This window comes from Lithobates pipiens, unplaced genomic scaffold, assembly GCF_037356315.1.
Source record: "Lithobates pipiens isolate NorthernLeopardFrog02 unplaced genomic scaffold, aLitPip1_a1.2 Scaffold_1, whole genome shotgun sequence".
NCBI classification, from domain to species: Eukaryota; Metazoa; Chordata; class Amphibia; order Anura; family Ranidae; genus Lithobates; species Lithobates pipiens.
The window spans coordinates 16,499,807-16,520,124 of NW_027507685.1; the positions used below are offsets into that span (position 1 = coordinate 16,499,807).

General features: G+C 44.3%; 1 protein-coding gene across 5 annotated transcripts in view; it reads right to left on the reverse strand.

Moving 5' to 3' along the window:
• Window positions 1–14,491, reverse strand: part of ACSL4 (acyl-CoA synthetase long chain family member 4) — an 87,580-nt gene extending 73,089 nt beyond the window's left edge. For 2 of the 5 annotated variants that reach the window (XM_077479053.1, XM_077479035.1), the window contains exon 1: window positions 14,312–14,491. The gene's annotated coding sequence lies outside the window, so the exon portion shown is untranslated. The remainder of the gene's footprint in view (window positions 1–14,311) is intronic. The other 3 variants (XM_077479062.1, XM_077479138.1, XM_077479222.1) reach the window with 2 other exon arrangements.
• Window positions 14,492–20,318: the final 5,827 nt, after the last annotated feature.

Here is a 20,318-nt window from a genome sequence, read left to right on the forward strand (position 1 = left end):
TTGTGCTTTTATTGACTACCTGGTGCTCCATGTCCCTCCCGCAGCCAGAGGACATATTAGGGTTGATTTACTAAAACTGGAGAGTGCAAAAGCTGGTGTATCTCTGCATAGAAACCAATCAGCTTCCATGTTTTTTTTTGTCAAAGCTTAATTGAACAAGCAGAAGTTAGAAGCCAATTGGCTACCATGCACAGCTGCACGAAAATTTGCACTCTCCCATTTTAGTAAATCAACCCCATTGTGACACATAAAAGAAAACTGCACTTCCTGGTCCACATTTAGGCCACAGATCATCCACCTGGTTGTAGTAGTCAGTACTAAAAAAGGTGCACTTATTGGGCAAGTATTCATTGTAAAATAGAGAAAGATGATCTTATTACACCACCATTGCAGTGCATATTAAAAAGGAAGCCTGACCTGGCTGAAAAAAGGTTTCCAAAGTGCAGGCATCTTGGTAGAAACACTCATACGGCCCATATACAAATGGGCTCCACAGGGATCAACTAGCAAAGGGGCTTGCTGGCATGACAAGGTACCTAAACTTCACTACAGTTATTACCATAAAAATATTTCAGCTCAAATAGACTTAAAAAAAAAAAAAAAAAAAAAAAAAAAGGGACCTGTGGAGAAATAGCAGCATTATACATTTAGTAAACACCAGGAATTAAATTTCTTCTTAAAAATTGTGAAAAAAAATAAATAAAATCAGACAGTTCGGAAGGGCTTGTTCACACCAGCGGCAAGCATGGCGGTGAGAAGACGATATGCAAAATTTAGCAAAGTCCCTCACAATGTTTAATTATAAATATAATAAAAAAAAAACAAAAACATTTAGCACCAAATTCCCTTAGCTCTCCAATTACGCTATAAACCCAAATTACATAGCAAAGTGTGCAGTTTTCACTTTCATTTTCCCTGCATACTTGCAGGCAATTATGTTTGTAGAATAAGCACAATAAAAAATGTTCAGCTCAGACAGTAGGTGGGCAAATAAGGGCAGGCACATGCCTCTCAGGCTTGTTAAGGTGACAAAGCTGCCTTGAACTCAAATTTGCAGAAAGACAGGGTTTTTCTTTTTTTTTTTTTTTTTTAATTAACAGAAGAGACTCTAGGGGTCTCCATCATAAATGCCTCCCCCTGCCTAACAATGGCCATGCATGCACAGCTCAGGCCACATTTACAGCACCTGCTCTGTGCTGTGGTGGTGCGATTTCCATGCATGGAAGTGATGTCATTGAAGCCCAGCCTTAAAAGAAAGAAGACAAAATAAAAAGACATGGGTCTTGACAATTTTGTTCATCGTCCTGCACACCTGGCTGTGGGGTAAAAGGAGAATTCTTGCCGATCCCAAGTCGCAAGGCAGCCATGTTGGGTTGGCAAGACTATCTGGGAGATATGTAGCTGCTCTGGCTCTTGGGGGACATGACATTAAAGTGCTGGTTGTTGAGGGATTTTAAGTTCCTGTGCTGGTACTTGGGCGTGATACGGCAGCGCTGGTACTGGGCATTTGTTCTTGGGGATCCATCGCTGGTGGCAGCGCTGATACTGGGCCTGGGAATTTGATCTTGGGGCCTATTGCTGGCAGCTGGCTGGTTTCCAGAGCTCCGTGCCCTTTTAGGAGGGATCCATTCTTCCTCCTATTCATTTGACGATCCACTACTATCGATCAGTTTGAATGCCGAATTTAATTCAGAATCGGAATCTGATGAGAACTCCCCGCTGCCCTCATCAGTCATGGAGAGGCTCTGGAATGCCTCACTCGTAAAAACTTTTTTGGACATTTTTCTGATGGGCTGCGCATTGGGTGGCAGGCGGGTCACTGATGGCAGTCTAATGGCGACAGGTGCACTTTATGGTACCGATAGGCGAGGGTCACTGATGGGCGACAGGTGTACCACTGATGGCAGTCAGACGGTGACAGGTGCACTTTATGGGCACCAATGTGGTGACTGTTGGTTGGATGACAGCTGCAATTGGGGGGTGGGGGGGGGGCAAGTTTTCTTTGTCCCCACGGTGTTGGTGAAGACAGTGACACTACACAGATCAGTAACTCACTGCTCCTTACTCTCCTCACACTGGAAACATTGTGTGAGGAGGGAACAGCTGGTAACAACTAGTTACTAGTGAGGCACCGAAATTTCGGCCGCTGAAACATATCGGCCGAAAAAGCCCTTTTCGGCAATTTGCCGAAAGAGAAAAACGGCTGATAATGGAGCCGAAAATGGGGCGTGGCCTGGGTGGGGGCGGCTCCGCCCCCGCCCCTGGTGACGCCCATCACGGGGGGTGTATAGCGCAGGAGAGCCGCTTCCGCCGCCTGTTTGATCACAGCTTTCATTTCAATAGCTGTGTGTTCCCGGCCGCGCGCCGTCACACGCAGCCCCTCCGCCTTGTCCGGGCACTTAGATAGACAGATCATCCGCAGGATTGGACGGATGATCTGTCTATCAAAGTGCCCGGATAAGGGGGAGGGGCTGCGTGTGACGGCGCGCGGCCGGGAACACACAGCTATTGAAATGAAAGCTGTGATGTTCCCTGCGCTGTGATCAAACAGGCGGCGGAGGCGGCTCTCTTCCCTGCACAGTGCACAGGCTGGCTGCAAAATGCCACACTGGCTGCAATTGGCTGCAATGGGGCATGCCTCCTGTACCATGTCCCCAGTCTCTGACCGCCTCCTGTACCATGTCCCCAGTCTCTGACCACCTCCTGTATAAAAATATTTTTTAAAAACAGTCATTTTCGGTATCGGTGCCGTTTCGGTATCGGTTTCGGTTTTCGGCCTAGTGTATTTTTCATTTTCGGTATCGGTTTCGGCACCAAAAAACCCATTCGGTGCATCCCTACTAGTTACCAGTCTGTGTTTACATTCTGTGGTCGTCTGTGAATGGATCACAGCTGATCACGTGGTAAACAGCCACCAGCCATTGGCTGTTTACCATTGTCGGCAACGAGCCGTGTTCCTGAGAACACGCCGTCATGACCGTGCATCTCGCTCCCGATTGCACGCATGCGCAGTCTTCAAAGGGGCAGGACCATTTGTAATCAGCCGTGATGTAATAATGGCCGATCACGTGTAAACAGCCATGCCCAATGGCTGTTCACCCCCGACAGTGACACGCTGTGTCTCGGTGAGATGCCACAGACAGTGCAGGGCTGCACGCACATGCCCTGTTTGAATGGGCTAACTTCGGCCCAGGACGAGAGCCGCACCGCCCCATCATATGACAGTGGGCAGGCGGCAACTGGTTAATAGTTAGGCTCCAAAGTTACGCTGACTTTGGATGGGTGCAACTATGGATACGACTGGCTTTGACCAGCGATAATGGGCAACTGTTGCATTGTATAACTTTCATGCAATTTTTGAGGGTTAACATGGAAGTCTATGGCCCTCAAGTTGCATGAAAGTCAGACCAATGCAGTGCATGAACTTACTTTTGACATTGCTGCAACTTTAAGTCGCACATATATGAATGGCTAATCATTGGAAATCATGAGGCACGACATATCATGCGACTGATGTCCAAAGTTGCAGGACAAAGTTAAAGTGAATGGAGCCTTAGGAAGAGCAGTTTGTACTTAAAGACCAGATGTTACAGGAAAGTATGTAGTAAAATATAGCCAGAAGGACTATCTGTACTTGCAGATATAACCTTAAACAAAATATCTACAAAGAACCCAACAAACCGGTACCAAGTATATGCATACAGGAAACAAAGATTATCTTAGTGAAGCAAACAATTTTCATGGAACATTCTCACAGGAACTAAAGTTTAAACTGAAGCCCAGGAAACATGTTAAAACCCAGACATTTAAAGTGCAAGTCCAATGTTTAAAAGTATGTCGCTCATCTAATAAATGTGGTACTGGTTTCTATTATTGTAGTGATAGAACTGTTCTGGCATATGATCCTCCACCCCAGTTGTCTGTGGAAATCATGCATCACACTTCTAGTAGGTGGATCCATAAAACAACTATGATCCATGGATTCCCAGAGTAAAAGCATTAAAATGCCCCACCTTTCCAACACACAAATCTAATTCAAATCTATATCATTTGTTCAGTAGCCAGTCAAGGCCTACAGCTATCACAAGGTATCCTATGGCCATATTTAAGCCTTTTATCACACTCATTAAAACATCTGCCCTATGATTATATGGGCGATACAAGGAATATGGGCAGTACTGTTATTGTTCGTGGTTCCACCCAAACTCAAAAACAGAACACCCATACACACACACACACACACACACACACACACACACACGTTATTAGTAGCTACAAAGGCTGCTGGGACAAACGATCAAAGAAATTGCCATCAAAACCATAAGTAGCTTGCCTCCTTATACACTACACCGGTTTTATTTATTTATTTTTTTATCAAGAAAAACATTAAACAAATATATACCGAATGTGGCAATAGAGTTAGAAAGGGTTGAAGTTTTAGGTCACTATATACCCCTTCATTCCGTAGACATGGCAATAGTGTTGTGAGAGGGAACCTATGTCTATCCGGTCAAAAAGGAGCCAGGTAGAAAAGGCAAGCTTACCAGCTTGGGTATAATGGTGTAACGGCTCTAGAAGTGGGGCCATTGGGCCAGAGTTATGTAGTGGAGCTTACAATGGCCCTCCCTCCAGGATACCGACAGATGGTATAAACTTCACACATTCATTTACTCATAGTAGGGTGGGGGTTGCGTTAACCTTCAAAGTCTGCAGAGATCACAGGCATGTTCATGTTCCCGAGTGCACATGGGTCCCACAACCTGGCAGGGTTCCGGGTAGTTCCGGTAGCCCAACATGGTATTCAGTCCTTCACAGTCAGCAGAAGCAACAGCATGACACACAGGGGTTGATTTATCAAAATTGAAGAGTGCACAATCTGGTGCAGCTCTGCTTAGAAACAGCTTCCAGGTATTTTCTTGTCAAAACTTAAATTGAACAAGCTGAAGTTAGAAGCGGATTGGCTACCATGCACAGCTACAACCAAGTAAGCTACTTTGTTGACAGGTTGCTTGTAAAGACAGATACTGCACAGCATTGGATACATTTGTGACCTGTGAGTTTTGCAAGCTGCATTGGTACTTGATTCAGCATTCAAGCAACATAGTATCAACTTGTTTATCAGTTTGGTTTGCCTTTAGGCTGCATTCACACCTGAGCGTAGCTTTTCAAGCGTTTTTTTGCGGCGTTTTTACCGCGATTTGCGGCGTTTTTTACTGCGATTTGCTGCGAATTTGTGCAGGGCAAAAGGCCACCAATGTTAAAAGAAGAAAAACGCCCAAATCAGCCCGATTCACGCGACAAAAAAGGGTCCAGAACTTGTTTGAGCTTCAGGCGACTTTGAGTGGAGATGTGAACCATCTCCATTGAGAATGGATTTTTTCCCCTCCAGCGTTTTGTAGCTTCAGGCGTCAAGCTACAAAACGCTCAGGTGTGAATGGGGTCTTACATACAGAGGTTCAGATGCTGGTTCTAGTCTCTGCTGATCCATAGCTGCTTACATTTTTACTACATCTTTCAGGATGTTTCATGATGTCATGCTTTGTCGATATACCATTCTATGACAGTGTTAAAGACTCTGTTCACTTCACAGCATGGAGTCTGGTGTGCCCCTGTGGATTCAGGTGCAAATTCGGTCCAAATTTGCACTTTAATTGGACCAGAAGATGCACAGGACCCTTCTTCAATGTGGACCACGGCCGCCCCGGAGCTGCATGAACCTGCTCCATTGAGAGCCAATCACACTCTCCCCGTCAGTGGGAAAACCAGCATCCAATTCACATATATGTGAACCCGGCCTAATTGTGTACTGTTCTGTTTCTCCAAATGTATTTGGATTCATTTGTGACATTTAGGCTTGGCTCACACCGCCACAACCTGAAAGTCACGCAACTTATGGCAAGATTTTGCCAGGAAACTTCATTGACGACTTAAGTACTACTTTGAGTCACAAGTCTGAAAGAAGTCGCCTTGAAGAAGTAGTACAGGAACCTTTTCTAAAGTCGTAGCGACTTCAGTAGTGCCAATTAAGACAGCTCTCATTGACTAACATGGGATTTCACATGTTGTGTTACTTGGGGTCTCACAAGTCGGATCCCATGTCTTGGCAGTGTGAACTGAGCCTTAAAGGGGGTTGGCAACATTGTCATTTTAATTACACAGTAGGAATACTTGGTCTGGGGGTATCCATCCTGTTTAGTATTTGCACTCCAATAAAAGTTTTGTTTGCATTTTTTCCTTATTATCATTTCTTGTTATTGTCAAAATCAGTAATGGGTTTGTAAATAGTCAAGCTCTTTTCCCAGAAAGGTTTGATCAGGTAGCATGCATGCCAGACAAAGGTTATAGTTCCCGTCTATAAGGCATCACCTGTGGTTATCTGAAACTGATCAGAGGTAAATATAAAGAGAATATCAGAACAAGATACGTTTATAATTATGCTCCTGTAATCTACTAGAGATATGGCAGAAGGTAGGTGAAGGCTCTGTCCCAACCTCAAGGATCTATAGACTTCTGTAGCTCATATTCCCAGTTTCTAGTACAGATGTCTCCAAACTGTGGTCCATTTTCCAAACTGGCCTGCTGCAAGATTTTATCTGGTCCACACCAAGGTCAGTGGCCTCTCACACAAGTCTAGGTCAAACCCCTCTACTCTCCAGGCAGGTTTGCCTGGTAGTGTAGCAAAGTTGGTTGCTAGGACCCTATGCACCCTGACAACTAAACACATGCTTGGCCCAGCATTTACAGAAGTATGGCACTTATTCCATTCAGACCTGCTTCTACAGCCATGCTCCTGGGCTCTACAGGCTCCCAACCACACTGTATGTGTGTGAGGCAAGGACTGCTGGATTTGGAATTTCCTTACCGTTTTGATCATATCATATGCTGATTCAAAAAGAGCTCTATGAAAAAAAAAAAAAAGCTTATTTATTATGCCCTTGATTATCTGTAAAATATAGGGTATGGTCCTCATACTGAATTTTGACAACCCCAATTTATGCCCTGCTGGGTTTCAAAAATAAGTTTTTAGAGGAGCAAAAAGACATGTCGGTTTAGAGCAGGGGTCTCCAAACCCTGGGCCGCTTGTGTCTTTTATCCGGCCCGCAGCTCACCCAGACTTTGCCAACAGCAGCTGCTGTTATCAGTATGCCTGGCAGGTCCCAAACAAAGCTGCTCACCCCACACCCTCCGATGATACCATGCTGTGATTTAGGATTGGCTGCTGGGACCACCGGTGTCCTAGCAACTAGTGACGTCCTCAGCACGGCACCTCCCGGCTACCCACCCCACAGTTCGTATTAAAGATCGATGTGTGTGTGTGTGTGTGTGTGTGTGTGTGTGTGTGTGTGTGTGTGTGTGTGTGTGTGTGTGTGTGTGTGTGTGTGTGTGTGTGTGTGTGTGTGTGTGTGTGTCAGTGGGCAGGAGTCAGTAGAGCTGAAGTCGGCTAGTACTGAGACAAATGCGCTGAAGATATACATGTACAGGACACTGATGGGGACCATTCTGACAGGGACACCGATGGACACATATTGGGGGGGGGGGGGGGACTGATGGGGACACAGATGTTCGGGAAAGACTCTGATGAGATTATACTTAATGAAAAAATAAAAAATTTGGCCCGCGAATATTTGTAAAATTTACAATTTGGCCCTCAGGCTAAAATATTTGGAGATCCCTGAGGTTAGAAGAGGCAGTATGGAGGTCTGGTAAAAGGAGTAGAAGATTTTATGAACCTCAAGAGTTGAAGATGTTTGTACCAGGCAAGATTTTAATTAAAAACAAGGGTGAGCAGGTCTGTCAGACTGTAGCTGGTGACTTTGGAGAGTCTTAAGTGTTCCAGTGTCATCATTGGCTTGCCATATTAAGAAATTAGATTTATGCAAGCCTGGGGGAAAAAAATCAGGATTATGAAAAAAGGTGTTAAGGGACTCACCCCAATGGATAAAATGTTCCTTATAAACCAGCTGCTCCTACAGAACAATCCAAAGCCATTGTGCAGCTAACCATTCTGGTGAGGACGGCTGCAACACATTATAAAAATGTGAACTGAATTAGGAAAGCAGGTTTGCCATATGAGCAGAGACAAGCAGGGATATTTCATTGATGAGGCCAATTGTTTATATCTGCTAGTGTGGAATGTAAAGTCCTAAATGTTTTATGGTGAAAAGTCGCCAACAAAATGGAAAAGTTACTCTAGGGGCTTCACTTCTGTCATACATTTACTGACTCCTTTTATAAAGGTGGTGAAACCTCTAAACGACACTTTAAAAAGCATTTCTATGCATTTACTATTCTTGCCTCAAATCAGAATATACATTTTATAAAGGAAAGCTGTAATAGGAGTAATAAGGGGGCTCCCATTGGTGACCCATTTGTGAAAACGCTAGTTGGCTGGTCATCTCCGGCCTCAATACTTTGAGTCAGTGACCATACTTCTAAAATCAGATCACATAATCCTGTTGCTTTGCTTCCCAAATTAAAGGATGCAGTCTTGGACATTGGATCACTGCAGAAGTTAAAGTTGGCAACATGTGATCACATTATAAGACACTGGCAGGGAAATGGCCGTAGAAGTATTGGCAATCTTGCCAGTAGACGAAATGGGCGCCACAGGTGCATCATGTGACAGATGGACACCCCCCCCCCCCCCCCCCCGCTGGCCTATAAAAGGACTGCCTCTGTCTGACCCAAGTTGCCGATACACTTACTTGATCAGTGCAATGGTATTGCAAAGCAGGCCTGATCTTCCTCTTCTGGGGTCCCTCCTCTTTACAGTGTGTCACCATAGGAATCTGCTTCCTATAGTGGCAGATTGGCTCCCGAGCCATGTTGCCTGTGTCTAGAGGCATGTGGCTTAGCCCCGCCCATTCGTCACAGGACTTTACTGATAGCAGTGGGGGCCAATGGCTCCCACTGCATCAGCAAGGCCTGTGAACAGGGAGAAAGGGAGAGAGACGATGGAGATGGGCTAAGTGCTGGATCAATACAGGACTCAGGTAAGTATTAGAGGGTGATAGACATCCTGAAACATTTACCTTAATGCAGGGAATGCTTGAAGAGAAAAGAAAATGCTTAGGGTTTTACCATCACTATAATGCAGCTCTGTAGTCACTAATCCAATTATCATGCTATTATGCAAGGAGCACGATGATAGAAAGAGCAGAGTGATAAAGAGGTGTGCTCATCTATGCAGTCAGACAGGAGGGGGGGGGGGGGCGCGAGAATGAGAATATCAGCCCCCCCCCCCCCCCAATTACCTACCTGAGTCCCTTCTCTCTAGCGATGTCCACGATCCCCTCTGCCATCCAGGACACTGCCTGATTGGCTGAGACAGAGCAGCGGCATCATTGGCTCCCACAGCTATCAGAGTCAGTCAGCCAATCAAGGGAGAGAGGGGGAGGGGCAGGTCTCAGTGTCTGAATGGATACACTGAGCTCTGACTCCGCTTGGGTGCCCCCTGTAGCAAGCTGCTGGCTGAGGGGCACTCAAAATGAGGGAGGGACTATGAGCATCAAAGAGGGACCCGAGAAGAGGAGGATCCGGGCTGCTCTGTGGCGATTCATGGACAAGCGCTGCCCCTTGTGGACAATACAGCATGCTTCCTGGAGAATGAATAGATATTAGGAATACCTCTTGGCAATATCTATTAGACGGAAGGCAAATGGGAGTGGCTACAAGTAGGCATGTATGTTTGAGTAAAAAGAGAGCACACAACCTCTCTTCCCTTTGGATCATGGCTTGGGCCTACGCCTCATGGCTCTGGCCCTCTTCTTTGAAGATCTTGAGACCTGGCTCTGGGTGCTGGCTTGGCCCAGAGCTCTCCTTTTAACAACTTGAGACCAGCCGACGAGTCTATTCTAGAGGATCTGATAAGTAACTTTAATATTTCATTGTTATATGCTCTGTATATATACTCTGCTGTTTAGCGTGTGATGTTAGTATATTCCTATTTTCTTGGGAAATAAAGATATTGTTTTTAGTAGCAGCAGTGTGTGTTTTCATAACTAAACTTTATATCATTGAGCCTAGCAGGGTTTTATAAACTAGCCAACTATGGGAGTAGACAAGTTAAAGTGGAAGTAAACTCCCCTATCGTTTTCAGCCAAGGAAGCTGCCATCTTTGCCTGTTTAATCTTCAACTGCTATGGTGCTGCACATGTGATTCGTTATGACACCAGCCATTGGATGGTTTGATAGTTTGGCTGAGAGCACAGCCAATGTGCAGTTAGCATTCCCGGCATGCCTTTTTATTTTTATTTTATTTAACGGTTTAAATCGATGGGTTTACTTCCACTTTAATAGTAGTTTGTGTATTGCAGCATGTACTTCAGGAGGTAAGTTATAACATTTATTTATTTATTTTTTTTAAACGCACAGCACTTGTACATATAATTGATTGGCACAATTTTTTTTCACCATCGATTGTTTATAAGGACACTATATGGACAACATCTGCACATTGCACTTTAATATTTATCATATTGTTTGATTTATACAAGAACACACTTTGCATAGTGCACTTTATATATCGTTTATTTATTGAACGCACTATATATCCCTCAGAGGGGATGCTTTGTATTTAGCGTTGCATTTGTTTTGATTTTAGCATGCTCAAATACAGCTTTCATGCCCTCGGCAGCTAGAACAAACAGGGACATGCTTGATATAAAATTGCTCTAGACAAGCGTGAGAAGACCAAAAAAAAAAGCAAGAGTAAGAAGTTAAGTCATGAGAGATTTTCCAAGTGTAGAGATGGACAGGAGTAGCTTCAGCAATCAGGAATGTAAGCTACTTCACCTATTTAAAAGGTTAAGTTACCCAAATGTAAAATGTTACACCCGGAATGCAGAAGAACAGCCAACACAGCTACATCTGGTGAATTAATAAAATACAAGTCCTGTCTGTGACAGATAGCTTGTAGTCCTCAATGACCCGAGAGAGCCGATGAGCGTCCTTGTAATTCATTACTCTTCCTCCAGCTTTCTAACAGAAAGCCCATACAGAGGTACAGGAAAGAAAGTTAGGAGGGAGAGTGTGCAGGAGCCTGCTGTTGTACCCATGATCCACTGATCGTGGGCGCAATGCTCTGCAGGCTCCACACACACACACGGTGCTTCTGCTGGCCACACTTTTAGTTCCATTTTGGGGCTCCACCCTATATACAGGGACATCCAGTCCCTATGCAGGTGCACACCTTACCAAGATGAGGACATTGAGCACTGCTGCTCCATACCCACCACCTGACCACAGAAAGTAGTGTAGGGATGGGGACATCATAACCATAACTTTACCTTAAGAGAAAATCATATAAAGATATTTACAATTGTAAAAAATACTAAGAACGTACATTGGAAAGAGGCAGTGGGTGGACGGAGAGTACCGTATTTATTGGTATATAACACACTTTTTTCCCCTTAAAATCAGGGGAAAATCGTGGGTGCGTGTTATACGCCGATCCCCCGCCGATTGTCAGCTCTTCTGCCTTTCTTGGCAGCTTTCGGCTATTTTTGGCCGCTCTCGGCAGTCGCCGAGATACACAGGACTCTATCTCGGCTCGGCTATCTCACCCATTTAGCCGCGTTTACATGCTGCATTTGCGTCTAGGAGCGTTTGAAGATAACATCATAAGACCCTCTTAAAGCACTAAAAACAGTATTATTTAACTGTTTCAGCCATTCTGTGAGCCCAAAGTAAGTAGCAGCAGCTGAGAGAGCAGTGTACTTGTACCTACCTCAGTTTCAGTGCTTTTACTATGGATCACATAATGAGCATATGTGAGGAAATTAAAAAAGCCAGATATTAAATTTCATGCGACTAAATTTGATCAAGTCGGGGGGGATCATCTGGTTCAAAACTAACAACATATAGGTCAAATTCCAATTCAGCCAACAGCAATTTTATTTTTTAAATGTAGTGTTTTTCATTATTTGCTATAATTTTTACGTTTTGTAATGTAAAAAATAAATAAATAGGGCACCTTTAAAAAACGCTTCTAAACAAAAACCTGGCTAAGCGCCGGTACCGCAGAGCGGTTGTAAAAAAGTCCCGTGTACATTAAGGCCCCATGTACACGGGGCGGTGCTAAATGTACATTTGGGGGCAGTTGGACGCTTTTTCCAACTGCCCCTGAACTCATTCAATGTTATCCTATGTGACCATGTACACAGTCTCATTTATCGCCGTTTTTTTTTTAGGCAGTTGCGTTTAACAGCGTTTCTTTGGAAGCAGAAAAAAAAATGGGTTCAGATGCCAAACGCGGCTAAATGTGGTAATCCGTGTTTAGCCACGTTTCGTTTATAGGCATTTTTTGTCGTTTTTGGCCTAAAAAAAAAAAAAAATACAATTTAAACGCTTCTAAAAATGTAAATGCGCCAAAACACCTGTAAACACGACAAAATTGACGTTTTAAAAACGTGGAATACTATCTGTCAAGTTAAATCGTTCAGGAGAGGTTGTAAAAACATCCCGTGTACATGAAGCCCGAGCCTGAAACCTCGGAAACTTCGGCATCTGAACTAATTTTTTTGCTGTCAAAAGAAAAGCCTCGAAACACAACTGCCTAAAAACAAAATTAAAACAAACCTGTGTACATACATTGGATGAGTTCAGGGGCAGCTGAAAAAAAAAAAAAAAACAAAAAAAAAAAACACAGCATCCAACTGCCTCTGAACATCCGTTTACCAGCAGCCGTGTACATGTTAATATAATCACCTATCAGAGCTTCCATCCTACGTGCATTCCACCTGGGAGGAATCACCTGATACAAGCACCATCTGGGATATCACAGACACTCAGAGTCCATCAAATAGTAATGGCTTTTGTGTGACCGGTGATAATTACCAGCTACAGCTCATTCATTGATAGCGTTTGCCATCTCCGCGTAAAATGAATGAGTCACAACTCAGCTTCCTATCAGCGGTCTTTAAGTAGTAAGTGCCGCACAGTGGCCAAATCTAACATCCTTGCTGGTAACTTATCTTCTGTGATGTAACCTTCAATACCCTGTACTGCACTAGTTAGTCGGCGCACGTCTCTTCTACATACTGTGTGGAATGCTGATTCCTCAGTGGTAGATACACACACGTTTGTTACCTCTAGCCTACTAAGCTCTTACAGCAGATGTTTTCCATTCCTTTTTTATTTTTTAAATATTTTTAATTCAAATGTAAAGCTTTGTCAATGATGATATCCACCACAAAAAGGTCAGGTCTGTTTGATCGCAGAGTTATTACCCCCCCCCCTTTCTTCAATAGGTCATGTGACATCATTAGGGAGACTTGGAGCTTACAAGTGGCATAAATGCAACTACAAAAGGGTTAGTCTACCCCCCCCCCTCCCCCGCCAGTGCAGGAGAGCATGGCTCAGACTGAGTCAGACGTCAGCTTACCGTAACCATCCAGATGCAAATTCCCTGTCTGAATCAACACGATCCCCCCTTCTACTCATACATCGCACTTCATTTACAATCACACTAATAAAAAGTACATACATTATATATATATATATACACATACACACACACACACATATATATATATATATATATATATATACACATATACACACATACACACACACTAATAATAATAATGACAATATTATATACACATAGATAGATAGGTAGATAGAGATATATATATATATATATATATATATATATATATATATATATATATATATATATATATATATATATATCTATCTATCTATCTATCTATCACCGGTACGACAAACAGTATCTTCCCTATCTCAGGGTGAACGTGTCCCTGGAGTATTTAAATGAAATGACAGTTTGGGGCCAACTGACACTATCAGATATTTAATGTTACTATTTTTCCTACTGTCACCCCCTCCCCCCCCATATATCACATCAGTCTACATCTCACACTATACATCACAATTTTCCTGCCCCCCCCCCCCAAATCCTCCTGCCCTCCCATTTATGCCCCCATCCCTTTCACACCCCCCTAGTACAGCCCTGCCCCCCCCCCCCTCCCTGGGCACAGTGTCAGGTCGCCCTGTGTGGCAGTGCTGGCAGCGGGCACAGTGTCAGGTCGCCCTGTCTTCGGGTGTCATTGTCCAGGTTGGCAGTGCTGGGTGCGGGCACAGTGTCGGGTGAGGTCGCCCTGCCCTCGGTTCTCAGTGCTCGGAGGGTCGCCTCTCCCAGCATCCTTCTCCCGCTATCACACCATAGCAACCACCTCCCGCCTCACCTAATGGCGCACTATATTATTATTATTATATAGTGCACGCCTCTCTATGTAAACATGGCCGGCACATAGCGGAAGGTGCCCGGACAGAAGCCCGCACTCACCGATACAAAGCGGCGCTCACACTCCGGACCTCTCCAGTCTCTCAGTGCCGATTACTCAGGTAAATGACCGACAGTAACCTCCATCTCCGGAAACCCGCCGAACACGTCATCTGATTCGATAGGGGGCAGCCAATCAGTGATTCCCCCTCTCTCCCTCCCTTTTCCTTTTCCTCCGTTCATCAACTAAAGGGGATTCCAGCGGGCGCATGCGCAGTGTGTGTGCGCTGGCCATGTGTTGCAGACACCAGAGAGCTGTGTGGAGGGTGTACTGTGACTGTAATGTGACTGTAATGTGTCCGCCGGTCAGAGCACCAGGAAATGACTCCTCCTCGGAGCATGTGTGGAGGGTGACAGGCCTGGGGGGGCTGCCTTGTGATGAGCTCAGTTATTTCCCATGGATGGAGATAACATCCCACTGCTGTAACCTCTCATTATACAATCAGCTCTCACATAGACAGCTGCCCTATAGTCAGGACAAAGAGCTGTCAGCCATTGTGAAGGTCATGACTGGAATGAGTGTATTCTAATATCCCCATGTGAGGGCCGGAGATATAAACACTGTGTGACCCATAGACTAGCGGGGCCCTGGGCTTTCCCCAGCTAATATAACTACAGCATGTTCTCTTCCTATCCCAGCGCTACCCTTCTCTTATATAAACATATGAATACATACCTGCCCATAGAAATACATTAGAATGCAGCCATGGCTGTTTCATATGATATATCAGGTGAGGGAGAGTGGAGGCCCCTCCTGTATGTCCCTTGGACACATTCCCCCGTCATATTCTCTATAATGCACTCTCTGTAGCCCTGAGGAACCTCCAAACAGGGTTTTATGCTGGCCATACACTATACAAAAAATCGGCCAAACACGTTTTTGAAAAAAGAACATTTGGCCGTGAAAGCGAACGATAGTGCCATCATGTAATGACCGATAAATCGTACAGGACATAAATTAATCAATTTTTTTGTACTTTTTTTTTACATATACCTAGTGCAAGCAGTTTAGACGGGAAACACATTAAAGCGGGAGTCCGCCGTTTTTTTGTTTTTAAAAGTCAGCAGCTACAAATACTGCAGCTGCTGACTTTTAAAATATGGACACTTGCCCGCCCAGCGCACCCGCAATGTCGGCACCCGAAGTTGATCTCTTAATCGGCTCTCGGGTGCTGCCGCCTTCATCTTCAGTATGGAAATCAGGAAGTGAAACCTTGCGGCTTCACTTCCCGGTTCCCTACTGCGGATACGCGAGTCACGCTGCGCAATAAGGATGGTCCCTGCTGTCTCTGGGATCCGTGTGTTTCTCAGCAGACAGCGGGGGCCCCACAGGAAGTGGCGTAAATACCCGCAGAATCTACGGCTATCTATGCCCGGAAATGGGTGCAAATACCTGTATTATACAGGTATCTGCACCCCCCTCCCCCCTGAAAGGTGGCAATTGTGGCACCGGAGGGGGGGAGGGTTCCAATGAGCGGAAGTTCCACTTTAGGGTGGAGCTCTGCTTTAACCTTTCAATTTATCATTCGTTCGGCAGAAGGTTTCCAAATTTGTCCTTCGTTTTTTCAGCTCAAAAACGTCCCAATGATTATTGATTATGTGCCCATTAAAGAGGAAGTAAACCCTGATGGGTTTACTTCCTCTTTGATTCCCTGCAAAGGTAAAGCATAACGGGCTACTATGCATCGCATAGTAGTCCATTATGTGTCACTTACCTGACACAGGAGCCAGCGAAGTCACCGCTGTCCCCTTGTGTACAGAGCCTCCATCTTCTCGGTGGGTCTGGCTGCTCCGGCGCTGTCATTCGACGAAGCCGCGATGACATTGAATGAACGCGATGACGTCTAATGAATGCGCATGCGCGGGCGGCGTATGCGCATGGGAGCCGCCACTCGCGGCATATCGCCGTTGACAGCGGCACGCTCAGTGCGCCTGCGGGCCCTGTCTACGGCGCATGCTCCGTAGACAGCGGTGCCTGTGTTTTGGCAAATATCTCCTAAACCATGTAGGTTTAGGAGGTATTTCTTGGACCTACAGATAAGCCTTAATCTAGGCTTACCTGTAGGTCAAAGTGGTTTGTAAGGGTTTACAACCACTTTAACTGTCCAAAAAAACAAACGAACTGTCTAAATGACCGAATTTCGGACAATTTTTCACATAGTGTATGGCCAGCGTTACTCTATGCCTCTGAATAAAAAGGAATCTAGACTTCAGCTGATTTTCAGACATTTTTTTGTAATTAAAAGCTTTTTCATGCAAGTCAGAGTACAAAATCTGGTGCAGCTTTGCATGCTAGCCAATCAGCTTCTAACTTCAGCTTGTTCAGTTAGGCTCCATTCACACCTAGGCGATTTGAAACATAGTCAAACCCGCCACGATTCCAAAACGTGGGACACATTTGCGATTCTACTTTCTTAGTGGCACCCCAATTGTAGTGCAATTTTGCCAAGCGATAAATCGCGATGCAATCGCAGCACATCATGACGCTGTCACCCAAAAGAACCTCCTGGTCCTTTTTAGACAACAAACTTCACCTGTTGGCAATTTGTGCAATTGGATTGTGATTTAATGTGGAAAAATCACACTGCGATTGGGGTGCCATTAAGAAGTAATGGCATCGCAAACGTGTCCCGCATTTTTCCGCGATTTGGAATCGCGGGCAGAATCGCAGCGATTCCACTCGCAATGGAGCCTGAAGCTTTGACAAACTACCTGGAAACTGATTGGTTTCTATGCAGAGCTGCACCTGATTTTGCACTCTCCAGTTTTTGTAAATCCACTCCTGTATGTCTTTTCCTGAATAAAAAGTTCCTTTTTCCTGTCTGCAGGTAAGCAGCAAAGCCCATGTGAACTGTGCACTGTGTGTGTTCTGTATGTCTGTATATAGGATTTCTAACACTGTACTTGCCTCTAGAGTTGCCAAACTATCAGCACCCCCACAGCCACTCCAGGGGTCTGTGGATTTGAAATCCCCACTCTTCTCTCTCTGCACTTCCGGGATGGACCAAATGGATTCTGATTGGATATCTGACTGAATAGCACAGACAACAGCTGTGCATATAGCTGCTCTGCTATTGTTACCATTAGAAACAATGGCATGGTACTTTAAACTGCCCTAGAAGGCATCAAGCTTGAATCATAAAGCTTTAAAGAAGTTCTAAAGTCTTTTTTTTTCATTTTGGATAGAGTAAGGAAGGGTCGGAACCCGTCAGATTTTTTTTTTTCTTGCCAGCTGTGTCCTATTGCAGAGATTTCCCTTAACTTAAATTAAAAACGTAAACTCATACCTTGAAACCTGAAAACGCGTCCGGGTACTGAAGTGGATGGTAACATGTAATATATGAAACAGAAACCGAGATGTAATGTATGTAAGCTGCGTGAAGGAACGCAACTGTACAAAAAACGTTGAGTAGCGTGAGCTGATGAAATGTGAGCAGCATGAGAACCGAGGTTGCATGAGAAACGCAACTACATGAGGGAGACATGAGTTGACACGAGAAACATGAAATTGCATGACAAATGTAAATTGCACGAGAAACGTGACTTGCATGAGATGCGTAAAATTGCATGAGATGCGTAAAATTGCATGAGACATGTAAAATTGCACGAGAAACATAAAAATTGCATGATAAATTTTAAATTGCATGAGAAACGTAAATTGCATGAGAAACTTAAGTTTGTATGAGATACGTAAGCTGTGTAAGAACAGGTGAATAGACTTGTCACTGAACAAGCCAATTAAAAATGACCATCTCAACCTGTTAAACCCATAGACGTGATGGGTAACCTGCAGTGGAAGAACGTAGACAGCCTTGCTGTGTAAAAAGGGCCAGAGAACATAAACAGACAGCCAGCCCATGAAATAACAACACCCCTTGGTACCTGACAAGTATGAGGATGTAGGTGCAGAAATGACAAGACCAATAGCGCATGAACATGAACCTAATGACAACACCAGCCTAGTGTATGCAGTAAACTAGCCTGAGCAACCTGCAGCGCCAAGATAGCTAATTAAAAACAAACACTCAGGGCTAAGATACCCACAGACCGTGGTGGGTAGTAGTAAAGATGAAATAGTGAACGTGCATGTATGACGTATGTTATATGGGCGAGAAGATTGTTGGACGACAAGCAATTAAAAATGAAACCTCAGTCTGTATGGATCTGTAGACGTGACAGATCCTGGATGTGAGCACTAGCTAACGGAAATTCAATAAAAGAAAGGCTACGACATGAAATGCCACAAATTGAAATGCCACAAATTGAAATGCCACAGAAATGTGGACAGAAGCCAAATTTAACATGAGGCGTAGCAGGGAAACACAATGTAAGAATAGGACCGAAACCTGCAAGTCTTGTGCAATACCAGGCCGAGTTACTTGAAGCCTGACAGGCAAATTAAAAACAGAAACTCAGGCCTTGAAACCTCAACGTGCCAGGCTACAGATATAAGTGAAAACATGTAACTATGAAACAGAAACCGAAATGTAACGTATGTAACACGGATGAGGAGACTTGCTACTGCACAAGCCAATTAAAAACGATCAACTCAATTCGTGCGAAACCTGAAAACGTGACAGGTAGCTGCAGAGGAGACACCATAACGTACAGCGAAGATGAGAGGCCATATCTGAGGAAACCTAATAAAGGGTACCCAGCCAGACAAAGAAAGTAGTAACCACGTAACGAGTGAAAACGACACGTAACTGGGCACAGAATATAACTGCGTGAGAAAAGTGAGCAGACCAAGAAAAGTGACCTACGACAGGAATGTAAACTGCGTTAAGTAACTTGACTGAACGAGAACATGAGTACTGTGAGCAACATGCGACTACGTGAAACGCAAGCTGCATAAGAAACGCAAACAGTATAAAACGTGGATGCATGAGAAACGTGAGTTCCCAGAAAACGTGAATGCGTGAGAAACGTAGCGTAAGTAGCATGAGAAACATAAGTTGTGTAAGAAAAAGGAAAAGAAAATAACATGAGAAAAAAAACTGCAATAGAAACGAAAAATGCAAGAGAAACGTAAAAAAGCAAGGGAAACGTAAAATGCAAGAGAATTGTAAAAAAGCAAGAGAAACGTAAGTTAGCACGAGAAAACATTAGTTACACGAGAAACGTAAGCTGCGTGAGAACAGATGAGGAGACTAGCCACTGAACAAGCCAAATAAAAACGATCACCTCAATCTGCTACAAACCCATAGACATGATGGGTAACCTGTAGTGATAGAACGTAGTAAGCCCTGCTGTGTGAACATGTGACAACACACTGAAATGCGTACCTCAACTGCCTAAGAATCAACAAACAGACCCCTGAGAAACCCTGCTGCAACGTAGAAAACCACCACTACGGAAGGAAACAATACACCCGGCAACTACACAAAATAACGTGTATGTACCTGAAGCGTCAGGTGTGAATAAAGAAAAAAAATAAAACCACCCCTGAAAAACCGGTGTGAGAAAAACAAATAACACCTACCTGAAAAGAAAAACTGCAAAGAATGCGACTTCGTGCCTCCAGTAGATGTGTAGAAACAAAAACCAGGAACATAACCTACAACTACCACTCAGAATAAAACGTCAAAAACGTGAAGTAAAAATATCAGAAACAGAAGCAACTACTCAGAACAATACGTTTCTAACATACAATACCTACCTGAAAAGGAACTAAAAAAGTGAGAAACTAAGTGACTCCTGAAGGCGTGAAGGAAAATACCAAAAACCTGAAGAAACAAAGGCACAAAACATACAAACTGCCACTCGAGATAAAACGTAAAGACCAAACAAATTAGACATGTAAGAAAAACAATAGTAACATGACACCTGTACAACCTGCTGGGTGAAGAAGGATTGTGAACCATGCATGCACAGTGACCACCCTGAACCGACGTTGGGTGTTGCCGGAGCTGAATGCTACCCCTAGAGAACATAAAAAGAAACTGCCTGCGGTCTCCCCACGAGCCCTGAAAGAGAAGGGACCGCATGACAACTCCCTGGTCTCCGCAAG